Raw genomic sequence first — 12,659 nt, 5'->3', positions numbered from 1 at the left:
CAACCGTTTTATTTGGATACCATTATCTTACAGGCGGTTGTCATGTTTTGAGGCTCCTTTGTGGTGAAACGGAAGGAAAGACAGCGAGTGCTGAGAGCTGTAGGATGACAAAGCACAGTTCCCATCTGCAGCGGGACCTGGGACGTGCCCTTCCACCTTTGGGATGTTCCCGTGGTCACTCGCTTATGTTCTGCGCCTTTTCCGTATCTGCTTGGAAACACAGCAGAAAGGGACCGTGGCATTGTCATCTCTGTGTCCCTGCAGGGTCCTGCAGAGAGTAAGCACTTCTTCCCAAGTACTTGCTGCTGTCCTGAGGAACTGATGGGATTCAGACCCCAGGTGTTGCTGTGACTTTAGGTGGCCTGAGCTGGGTGTCCTGAAGTCCTGTCTTGCTTGGCCGCCTCGGTCAGTCTCCGTTTCAGATTCAGAGTGTGTCAGCGTCTGGATCTGCAGGAGTAGCTGGAAATTCCTATTAAAAGATAGAGTTGACTTCTGTGTTCGTATTGTTTTAGTTCCACATTTCCTAAGCACTTTCCTTGAAACACAAACGATGAGAAGAACAAGTCCCTTCTTGGGGGGGGGGAAGCATCGTCTTGTACTTTGCATTGTGTCCCAGGGCCGGGATCCTGAGAGGTGGCCTTGGGACATCCAGGAGAGTGTCCCCTCGATGCTGGGATACGGGGGATTCTTCTAGTGAGTGGACGAAAGACTCGTGAGTTTGTGCAGTGGTTTCTTCTCCTTCTCCCCCCTCTTGCTTTCTGCCAGTGTGAACTTTTCCCCTTCCTGCATCGTGGCAGATGTTGGCAAGTAAATGCTCAGGTTGGCTGGGCGGAGCCCTTTCTTCTTCTGTCCCCACCCACCCTATCTGTATGACTTGGGTGGGGCGATGTGTCCGGCCACAACTTCCGCCACCCCGTTTTAAAAAACTAAAACAAGTGGAGAGCCGTGCCACGTGCCTGTATCTCCCGCAGGTGCAAGAATATACTGAGATGTACAAGGAGGAGAGCCCACGGTGAGTGGGTGGTTGTGGCCAGGGAAGGTGAGCTTGCATCCTGTTTTCAGAGTTCCGTGGTCTGTGCTGTGCTTCTGCATTTTGTGTCACTTGTCACTAATGAGCAGCAGATACTTCCCCTGCAGCATATTTAGCTCTGGGTTACACAGATCTCCCTCCTGGATCTCGACTCTGGATCTTATATAAGACACCGACTCTCTCATTAGCCAACTGGAAAAGAACATACCCTCCTCTCTTCCTGGGCAACTTCAGCCAAATGAAGGATTTTTTCTCTTTCCAGTTTCTTTAAACGGGGTTTGGAATTAGACTGCTGGGGTCCACCTTCTGGGTCTGCAGTTTACTAGCTTGGGGATCTTAGGCAAGTGAACTGCATGCCTGAATTTCAGCTTTCTTATCAGTAAAACGGCGTTAATAATAGTGCCTCCTTCAAAGAGTTTTACAGCAATAAAGTTAGTGCACTGGCAGGGGGCCTGCATGCAGTAAGCACTCAATAAAATGTTAAAAAATGTGGACGTGCTATTGTTAACCTACCTCCATGATGCTCTGGTACTGTTTTTAGAAGGACTGTTTGTTATCTCTCTCCTGGAGGTGCGGTCACAGTTTATTCAGGAATCATGATCAGAGTGAATTGTTTGAGAACCATGTGCGCATTTATGGGGGTATTTGAAATTGGGAGTGTCCCAGAAGACCTGGATCCCTTTGGTAACCCATGGCGAACAGGGCGATGGTGATAATATTCTTTATGGTCGGAGACAGGATTTTACTCTAATGTTCCGTAACGGGGAGTAGTAACTGTTGTCATCAAGGATGTGTCAATAGCATGCCGAAACTGATACTCTTAACCTGGGGGAGCATGCTGCACAGTTTTAAACAATAAGGCTAAATGCCATAGGTGTGTCTCCGTATGTTAAATGGGCGCTGATTTTTAACACTACTGGTGCAGATACCTGCAGGTGATGCCAGTCAGGGTTAGATGTCCCCTGGGAACTTCCCGATGGCTTGGTGAGGTTGTGGCAGGGATGGCCTTGAACATCTTTCAGGCCATTTGATTTACTACATTCAGTGGCCTGGAACTGAGACCTGCATTAGTTGTTCCTCGAATCGTGTAAGTGAATTTGAAGCCCGGCTTGCCCGCCACCTCCCTGACCCTCTGCCACCTCCCTGACCCTCTGCCGCAGCCCCACCAGCCTCTTGGCTATTTTCCCTGAGCAGCTAAGCACAGGCTCTCCCAGGGCCTCTGGGGCTCTCCAGCCCCTCTCCGGAAAGCTCAGACCAGATGTGCTGCAGAGACCCCGGCTTCCCTCTTTCCCTGCTCTGTTCTTCCTAATACTCCATCAACCCCATTGCAGACACTCATGTGCTCATTTCTGTGTCACCTGCCTTCCTGCTCCCCTGGCCCTGCTGCTACGACGTGAGTTCCACGGAATCAGTGTTTTGTACTTGCCGTACGTACTCAGCAACAGAGACTCGCTTTAGTTCCTGCCATGGTTTGCTGCAACTTTAGATGTCCTTTGCCCGGGTGAGATGTTTCTCATACTTGGCCGAAGTGACACAGAGGATGAGTCCTTTAGGTTTGAGTCGCTGAGGATAACTGACTCGTCTGTCTTCTCAACTAGCTGGCAGAAGGAAACGGTATCTGGGAAGAACATTCTGCAGAATACATTAAGTTGCGTCTTGGTTAGGATCCTGGGAGGCCAAGTGTGAGAATCCTGTTAGCGTTTTCTTTCAGTGAATTAAAATGGATTAGAGGCTAGTGTGTTGAAGGCCAGGCCTAAGCCTGTGCCTTTGGCCTTTAACAGCGCATTTTAAAATAGAAAACCGCCATGTGTTCCGTCTGCTTTTATTTCTGCGTGAAGGAATCAAAAGGATATTGTCCATACTGTTGCTCATTGTCCCTTATTTAAGGTTCCATCTGGAAAACTTCTTTTGGACTATCATGCCATGATATTTTTTTTCTTTCCACTGAGAAGATGGATACTAATTTTTTTCTAATAATGAAAAGTATGTAACTTTTTTGGGTGGTGAGAGGGTCCTGGCCTCTAGGAAGCTCAAAACCACATTTAATACTCAAATCTGGAACTTATATTATCCCTAGTAGGTTAACCCTTTTGCTGTCTCTTCTGTAGGGTGGACTTGACTTTCTAATTATTTACCTACTTGCATATATGACTTTTATTTTAAGGTACCCCAGGTCTTCTTTGGGAAGAACCAGGGAATGACAAAACAATTTTATTCCTCTCTCATCTCCTGATGTGTGGTATTGGAGTAGCTCACTTGGTTTTGAAATTCTGTTGCTTTTGTGTGTTTTTACTTGGGTAATGCGACTGACAGAAATTTCTGTGTTTGCTTAGTGGAATTTCCATTTCTTTGGCCCAGGGTAGCAATTTTGGGGTAGTTGCCAGCTGGGCGAAGAGATAGGAACTTGTAAATAATCAGAGTACAATTCTGAGGTGAATCTTTCACTGGTTTTGCTTGTTTTATTCCAATGGTGAGATTTTGGTTACTTTGCACTAAAAGGCTTTATGTGTGCACTGTTTCTGGGGAAACCGGATAACTGGCTTCTGAATATTACAATACAATTTCTTCCGTATTGCAGCTTTAAAAGGACTGAAGTTTTTCTCACTTAGCGCCTTCCTGTGTTCCAAGAATTCCATTAGTTCGCGCGGATGTTTACAAATGATACGTCCATGGCTGAACCCACTTTGGAGAAGCTTACATTTTCATTAATGAGTTTTCAAAACGGGTGTGTCAAATGTTAAGAAAACATCCTAGAAAATCCGTTTATTTACTGACTTGAGCTTAATGCTTCATACGAGGAGTGGGTCTTTTATCTTAGGGGTTTGTTACCAAGCGTTTTCCTGAGAGGCCTGTGCACGTTAATAGAAAATGGGTGTGTTTCTTTTTTTCTTTTGTTATAATTTTGGTAAAGTCTTAAAGTGAAACGTGAACAAGGCTCTCATTTTTCTTCTGTCTTTGAATGAAAACATTCTATACTTTTCAGAGTCTGAGCAAGCATTACTCAAAGTAGCCATAAACCGCAGTTGAATTAAATTGCCACATTCTTTAGATTAAAATTTGATTGTGTCATTGTTAGTTTCAACAATGATCTGTCAGGCCCGATGCACCTATTTCTCTTCTGCCCCCTTCTGCCTCATTCTAATCTCTTCTAAAATAGTCCTGTTTTTCTTTTGTTGAACAAGAATTCCCAAGTAAATGATTCCTTCTTGTGACTGAGGGTGCTGTGTGTGAGGTTTTCTTGCCTTCTGAATGGCCAGTAGCTGCTTTCTGCCTATAGGAAGTATGTCCTCAGGGAAGACTGCTATTATTTACTGTATAAACAGGACCAGAAAGGGAACAATTTGGCAAGATCCTGTCTCTGGGCAAGTCTGAGTCTGAGATGGATTTTTTTTTTTCCCCAGTGAGGACTTGTCATATTTATAAGTCAGTGATGTTATTTCAGAAACTCCAGAGGAGCTGTGTATCTGTGATAGGGAAGGAAATTGTTTATTCTAGGTTTTTCTTCACTGCATTTCTAACATTGAGAAAATTACTCAGAGAGGTTTGGCACAGACGACAGATGAATAAAATTGAGTTTAACTGATATCGATTAAACTTCTCATGAAGGACACAACATCCTGGACCCAAATAAGTGTACAGGGTACTTATCCTCAGGGAAATTACATATCATTAGGGAGGCTAACTCCATCCTGTAGTTAGCAAAAGTGTTAAGACAAAGAAATCACTCATTGTGCTTGGAAGCGAAGTTGTTACCATTTTGTTTAATGAACTTTTCTTAATTGAAAGAAAGCTTTGTACCCCCACACGTTCCCTGGCTTTGTCCCTAAAGGTTGAGAGCCCCCTGAAGCCTTAAGCATTAAGATAGGCGTTGCTTTAGAACTGAGTTCAGTTCAGCCACTTTTAGGTGTTATAGTACTTTTAGTAAAACTTGGTTTAATTCAATGTATATCCCGGCCTGCGGCAGTCACAAAACTATTAACTCTCTAAATATGTTTATTTTGGAGAAAAAAATGACCTTAATATCGGAGGGGCAGGTGAATAGAAAACTATAGATTTTAAGTAAATACTTTTATTCTCATTTGTAGTTAATAACATTGGGCCTCCTTAACCAGCATCACCAATGTGGACGTGAGTTGTCATGTTATAAGTCGAGGTTTATAGATCTAAGTTTAAAGGGCTTGACACTCGGGAAACTGGACCCAAAATGAGGGTAAAAGAACAAGGCCTCTCCTGCCATCTTGGGAACTTAAATCCTAGGGTCTCAACCTAAAAACCCAAAGGCAGACACTGTGATATTAATCAGCATACCTTTGGAAATGAAAGGAGTTTTAAAAAAGCAGCTATTTTTTAATTAAAAAAAAATAGCCTTGCATGATCATATCTTCTGTTTTATTTTATTTTATTTTATTTTTTTGTTGAGACAGAGTCTCACTTTGTTGCCCAGGCTAGAGTGAGTGCCGTGGCGTCAGCCTAGCTCACAGCAACCTCAGACTCCTCGGCTTAAGCGATCCTCCTGCCTCAGCCTCCCGAGTAGCTGGGACTACAGGCATGCGCCACTATGCCCGGCTAATTTTTTCTATATAGATTTTTAGTTGTCCATATAATGTCTTTCTATTTTTAGTAGAGACGGGGTCTCGCTCAGGCTGGTCTCGAACTCCTGACCTTGAGCAATCCACCCGCCTCGGCCTCCCAGAGTGCTAGGATTACAGGCGTGAGCCACCGCGCCCGGCCCATATCTTCTGTTTTAAATCAGTGTTTAATTTCTTTTTCCTAGTATGTTTAATAGAGGTAGCACATTACTGATGCCAACATACTTTGGGAAGATTTAATCTAGTAATAAATACCCTTTCTCTATTCAGTGATCTGATCATTTCTGTTCTTCTTAACTAAGTTTTCATAGTGTTCTCAATGTTGCTATCAACACACGTGTGTGTGTGTGTGTGTGTGTGTGTGTGTCTGTCTGTCTGTCTGTCTGCATCATGTTGGTAAAATGTTTCTTTTTAGCGGTGGTTGTCAGACAAGTTTGGAAGCCGTGTCCTAAACGCCCTAGACATTGGGGTTTCCCAGGCCCCCTTGCTTGTGTGCGCCTGCGTGAGTCCCTGTGTGGTGTGTGGTGTTCCCCTGGTGCCCAGGCTGTCACACGGAGCCTTCGCTTTGCCAAGTTTGTGTCCCCTCCAGTGAAAAGCTGCCTGACATGTGATACCTGGTATAGGGAAGTATGAACCACTTCAACTTTTTGAACATACACCTTCTGCTTCATTCAACGCTAGAAGCTCAAGCCCTTTAGTGCCTATTATTGATTCACACAGATAGCTTAGTTTTATGAGCTACTTATCTCCAAGGTCAGCAAAGTCAGTGTTTTTATTAAAGGTCAGCATGAAAGACCGTGTTCATAAAGAGTGTCACGTGTCTTTTCCTAGTGTTCTCAGATCAGGTACAATCTAGCGTAGAGTGTCAGGATCTTCGGAATAAAACAGACTGGAATTCAAACATCCTGTTACTTACTAGCTGTAACTAATTATACACAAATTAGGAAGAGATCCGCCATCTTTATGCAGAATTTATAGGACCGTGTGTGACTTGTGTTGGAGGTGGATATGCACTAGGGAACTAACCCTAACCCTAATGTTATTAAAAAATTTATAATATTTGATTTCCTGTACTTCATGCTAAGAATATAATTTCCTAATTCCTTTTCTATGAGTTGACTATAACAGTACTAATAATCTGTGAGAGATCCACATGTTAAATTTTTTCTCATTCTCCAATCTTGGCCAGTTTTGGTCTATGGGATAAAAGCAGTAGTGTCTGGACGACTCATCTGATTGGCTGCCAAGACCTGGACCAGTGTGGTCACCTGCACCTGCTTTGTTCTGAGTTTGGTGATAACTCTTGATTGGTAGGAGCTCAGAATAGGAATTCTGCAAGTATAGGTGGCAGCAGTGTTTCCTAAATGATGTTGGTCCAAGGCACATTTTTACCAGTCTGCAAAATGTCCTACTGAAGATCCTTCTTAAAAATGAGTGGATTAAAAATAACAACAAAAACTGTAGCTCACTTTTGAGATACTGGATAAATTGTGTCCTCCATGCATACTTAATTTTAATGGCTCGTGGTACAGAATTTAGAGAGTAACAGTTCATTCTTACAGATTCAGTTGGGAATAACTGTGTTAAGATGTCTGAGAAAAATATTACTCTGTTATCCATTTATTAAATACTAATTAAAGATTTGGGGGAGGGGGCTTGCATATTCAGTTGTGTGTGTGTGTGTGTGTGTGTGTGTGTTGTATAATACTAAACCCTGTTCTCAGTGAATTGATTTTTACATTTTTTATAAGCACAGTGGAGCTAAACTCTTCAAGTATGCACCTCTCAGTGGGACACTTTTCACATTGAGAGCCATGCAGTGTTTCCTGTGTCGTGGGAAGAGCAGACTATGAAGGAAGGAGCAGGAAAAGCAGATAAACTTTTGGGACCTAGTCTTGTTTGTTTGTTTGTTTTTTAATATTACGTATCCACCCACAGTGATCACTTAGAAGGAGTCCAAGTGAATCAAATGGGAGCCAGTCAGCATTGTTTATAGATAGTGTTTTAATCCATTCTGTGCTGCTATAACAGAATACGACACACTGGGTATTTTATAAAGCAAATAAGGTTATTTCTTACAGTTCTGGAGGCTGGGAAGTCCAAGGTCGGGGGCCTGCGTCTGCAGAGGGCCTTCGTGCTGTGTCATCCTAAGATGGAAGATGGGGGGGCAAGAGAGGAAGGAGGCTGAGCACATCCTTTTCACCAGGAACCCACTCTGGGGATAACTAACCTACTCCCGCTATAACTGCATCAGTCCCTTCTGGCTCACCCACCTCTTAAAGGTCCCACCTCTCAACCCTCTTGCATTGGGGATTGAATTTCAACACGTGAACTTTGGGGGACACATTGAAACCGTAGCAGACATTTTCAGGGCTTTCCACAGAGCTGCTCTGTCCCCATGGTGCCCTGAGCCTCGTCACTCGGAGGTGGTTGGCATCTGCTGTGCCTTGGGCTGGATGTGGGAGTTTAAAAATACCTGTGGACCAGACGTCACCAAACAGATGTCTGCCTGTGCCTCTGCGATCATAATTTCACACTCTTTGCTTTGATATGGATTTGATATCTCCTAATAATTTAGTAATAATCTAAAACTAGAAGGAAACCGCCTTGTTTTAGAGAGGATGACCCTTCAGCCCAGAGGTCATTCATATAATTGGACAGAGTTGGGACTGGAACTCAAGTCTCTTCTCCTGCTGGTGATTTTTTTCCACCTTATTAACCACCCCTATCCCCTCCAGTAGAAAACTCTTGGCACGTTTTGTAAGTGAACTACGATGCCATGCATCACAGCCCTTAGGAGTGCGGTTCCGATTTGTCTTAAAGCCCCCGTGCTGTAGGTATTGTGGTGATGTTACAGCAAGTATGAAAACTCAGCCTCCTCTGGTTGGAAAGTTGGCTCAGGCATGTTTCCTTCCGATGGTCAGCTTGGGCGAATGTTGGGATGGGGACGGTGCCCGTCCAGGGCTGGGGAGATCCAAGGGTATATTTGCTTTCAAGTAGAGGAGCTGATTTTTTAACGTACAACTAAGTTTTGCTTGTGATTCCAGCCTGTTTTTGTTGGTCTGGAAGATCATTTACTGGTCCCAGCGTTGGTACAGTTTGTTTTTCATTGTTTGCTCTAGTTTCTGTGTTATGTGAGGTCATTCGGTTGCACACAGTTCCTGCTTTCAGAAGTCACTAGAGTATCTTCCTTTGAACTCGAACTGTGACTTTTTTGATTTCCAGAAAGAGAGCTCTTTGCAGGGGGTGGTGGTGGTGAATTCTTGTTTTGGGTGTTTTCTTCACTGCTCTAGGGAACTACCACAGTTGGGAGGTGTCTTCTCCCTGTGATCTTGTCATTTTGTTGTCTTGTGTGAGGAGTCTACGGCTGTCTAACGAGGTGAGCTCAGTCTGTGCAGCCGTTGGTCGCTTGTGCCTTGAGAGGTAATGGGGATGCGACCATTTTCTGGGCAAACTCTTCTCTTGCTAAAGGATGGTTTTTCACAACCTTGAATGCCCATGGTTAGAGCATAAGCAAGAAAATATGCACCTGAGGTAAGAATAAATGCTGGAATCTTTCTATGGGCTGTTGAATAATCTAGTCCTTTGCTAGAAAATGCGTGAACATAGACTTGCGGGCTAACATAGCAGCAGACCCCTAGGAGATGACATAAAAGTTATGCGTTGTTACAGTGAGTGGTGTTGGGTATTGTGTCTGTGCCAGGAAGAGATTGTATAATAGGATGTCTCATTTGCAGTCTCCAACTATATGTTTTTTTTTTTCTCTAAGATGTCTTCAAATGCTCAACCATGTCTTGTCAAACTCTGGACAGGTTGCCCTTTGCTTACCTTTTAAAAAAGTCCTTTTATGTTCAGTATCTTTTGTCTCCATTATTTTAGCCATGCTCTATTAACGGTCTGGGATCCTGATGACTAAATTGTGCATTTTCTTCGAAGATATCCATTTCCAGTAAAATATGACTATCCAGTGAGGAATGTGGGACTGATACATATTTTGGAGTGTTTTGTTATGGCCTGAATGTTCGTCCCCCACTCCTCCTCCAAAATTCACGTGTTGAAATTCTGACCCCTAATGGGATGGTTTTAGAAGGTGGGGCCTTTGGGAGAAGATGAAGTCAGGAGAGCAGAGCTCCCATGAGTGGGATTAGTGTCCCTATAACGAGAGACAGGAGGGCTCGCTGTCTCTCCCTCTGCTCTCCGCCACGTGAGGACACAGCGAGAAGACTGACCTCTGCAAACCAGGAAGAGGGCCCTCACCAGATGCCAGACCTGCAGGCGCCTTGATCTTGGACTTCCCAATGTCCAGAATTTTGAAATAGGGCTCATGCCTGTAATCCTAGCACTTTGGGTGGCTGAAGCTTCTTATTCTTTGGCTGGGATTGGGAGAGAGTTTCTTGGGCGCCCACTCCGTTCGTATTTCCAGTCCCTGATCCTGTCTAAAGAGATTTAAATGCTCTCCTTCTTGTTGGTGTAATCATTTTCACAGTGGCCTTGGCTGGGCTTGCTACTTACCCTGTTTAACCACCCTGTCCTGCCTCCCCCCGGGTGTGCACAAATACTGGTTGAAAATCTGATGTTGACCTAGACAAATGGATTACACACACACACACACACACACACACATTTTTTTCCCCATAGGTGCATTTGTAATATCTTTCCATTTGAGAGAAAACACAGGCTACCGTTACATTAGCATAAGGCACTCGTCCACCTTGTGCACATTCATATTTATTTCTATAAAATAGAATTTTCACTGGGAGTGGTAAATGCCATCCTGAGTAATACTGGCTTAACATTTGAAAGCTTTGAAAAGTATTCTCTTTCTGTAGTTAACGAAAATGATTTACAAATGTCTATTTGTTGGTAACTGTAGAAAATGAACTTAGCGGGGGTGTGTGCATTCTGCTGTGTGAGGAGCCTCTGGGCTTGCCCAGGACTGAGGCTGGGGAAGGTGCCCGACTGTTGACGTCTGTGGGGCTCTCTGCCCACCTCACAGCAGGCCCCAGAGTCCCGGTTCTGGTTGGAGAAGCACAGCCTTGCATTGAGGGGGAGCAGGGGGGAGAGAGAGAACTCAGCTGTGGGAGAGGAGGCACAGGGCCCTTGGTTACCCTCCAGGACCCAAGTATCGAGAACCTGTCACTTCCCCTGGTGCCCTGTGAGCCTGCTGTATGAGGGCCCCACACCCCAGGCCTGGCCTATTTCCATCTTCCCCAAAACTTGAGAGGAAGGTTAGACTGAACAGAAAGAAGTACATGAGTTGTTCTTGAGTCAAGGGATTTTTTTCTGCATATATCTTTTTTCTAAATAATGCTAAAGGGTTTTTGCTGGAACAGTATGTTTTATTGTTGAGTCTGTCCAGGCTCCAGGGGACTTAAATGACCAGATGGTATAATCTCACAGAACACGCGTGTGCGTGCATACACTTGCACACGCACATATGTGGACACGCCCTGTGCATGAGACAACTCACCACAACACAGCACACACCCTCCCCTTCCTCGAGGATGTGATAACTTGAATCCTTTTGGCTTTTATTGTCAAGAAATACTTGGTACTGTGTATTTCTGTGTTGGTTACTGGCGGTTACATCTGCAGATCAAGAGGATGCTCTGGATTCCGTTAACCCACACACATCATTAGCGAGACAGGAGGGACTTAAGGGGACTTTGGCAAAGATTTGAATAAATATCAGAATGAGGTTGGTGATTTGTGAAACAGACAGCTGAGAATTGAGTTCCAAGAGGAAAGGACTTTCAGACAAGGGCCCAAAGGAACCCCATTCTGGAGCTCAGAAAATTCCTAACTTTTTTTCCTTCAAGGTGAATATATAATATCTTTACACCAAACAGCAATCTCAGTGTGTTAAAACGTGCCTGTGCCTTGTGTCCCACAGACGCTGTTGGTCACCAGCTCCCCTGTGGTTGTCATTCCCTCTGTCACTGATGATTTGGGGGTTTAGGGTCCCACAGATCACACTGGGTGTGGCTCCCTCCCCCCTGCCCCATGCCCTCCCTCCTCATCCCTCGGGCTCCTGGGACTGTGCTCCGAGGACTGCTTTGTCCTTTCCCTCTGACGCCACCCACCCCCTCTCTGTCATACTCTTCCGCCGTGTGCTCTGCTCCTACCCTGTGGTCAGCCAGCCCTCGTTCCTCGGCTCCTTCGTGCGTGGAGAGTGCACCTTCTCCCACCCCCGGGTGCTTTGAGGCGTGGAGGTGGGAGCTGGAGTCCCTGCCCTCACGGCCACTTTCAGATCGTGACTCTTCCCCTCGCTGCTCCTTGGAAGCTCATCGCAGTCACTTCTGCCTTCCACCCCATGGCGCTGTCACTCACAGACTGGATGGCAGTTTCTGCTGCGGGCGTCGGTGTTTGTTAAAGCTCACCAGTGATTCTAGGGGAGCCGGGTCTGGGTGCCTAGCAGGCCAGGTTGGCCTGGGACTGGGATGGTGGCTGGAGCTTTCTGGGATGGGGACGTTGAGTCTCGGGACTGAGGATTTTCCCGGGATACAGGAGTCGGTCACCTGAAAGAGTCTAGACCTTGTTAATACCAGGACCTGCGTCTGAGCGGAAATTCAGAGATCCCACTCGCTGGCCAGAACCTTCTGTCCTCCTGTTCATCTGACAGATCATCTCAGGGCACATGAGGTTTTTTCCCTTTCGGGTCCATTTCCAGCCCCTTTGCCCCTGCCTGAGGCTGCCTCTGCTCTTCGAATCCCAGCGTTTCCGCTGTGCACTTACCAGCCTACGAAATGCCCTCTGTCTGCTGTCTTGGCGGATTGGGCGGCCCACCGTGCCTGCCCCTGGACTTCGAGTTCTGCCAGAGAAAGGTACGCAGATGCCTCTGTAGGATCCTGGTCCCCCTCACCACAGCCTCAGTGCTGCCTGGAAATGAAACGTTTTCCTCGTCAGCCCTCTCCGACTCCGTGATGACTTTTCCAACCTTTTCCACATTTCTCAAGTCTCCGGTTTCATACTCGGCCCCATCCCTCCGTCTGGTCTCTGCTTCTCAGCACATATCTTTCCGCAGCTAATAGGACGGTCGT

At 45.5% G+C, this 12,659-nt stretch overlaps 1 protein-coding gene across 3 annotated transcripts in view; it reads left to right on the top strand.

The window, feature by feature from the left end:
* Nucleotides 1-12,659, top strand: part of FAM107B (family with sequence similarity 107 member B) — a 184,261-nt gene that overhangs the window by 133,888 nt on the left and 37,714 nt on the right. Inside the window, exon 1 of one of the 3 annotated variants that reach the window (XM_069458987.1) lies at nucleotides 8,818-8,998. The exons of the other annotated variants lie outside the window; for them this stretch is intronic. The gene's annotated coding sequence lies outside the window, so the exon portion shown is untranslated. Of the gene's footprint in view, nucleotides 1-8,817; nucleotides 8,999-12,659 lie in introns of those variants that run through there. 3 annotated transcript variants of the gene reach the window in all.

This window comes from Eulemur rufifrons, chromosome 25, assembly GCF_041146395.1.
Source record: "Eulemur rufifrons isolate Redbay chromosome 25, OSU_ERuf_1, whole genome shotgun sequence".
NCBI classification, from domain to species: Eukaryota; Metazoa; Chordata; class Mammalia; order Primates; family Lemuridae; genus Eulemur; species Eulemur rufifrons.
This window is presented reverse-complemented; position numbering and strand designations above follow the sequence as displayed.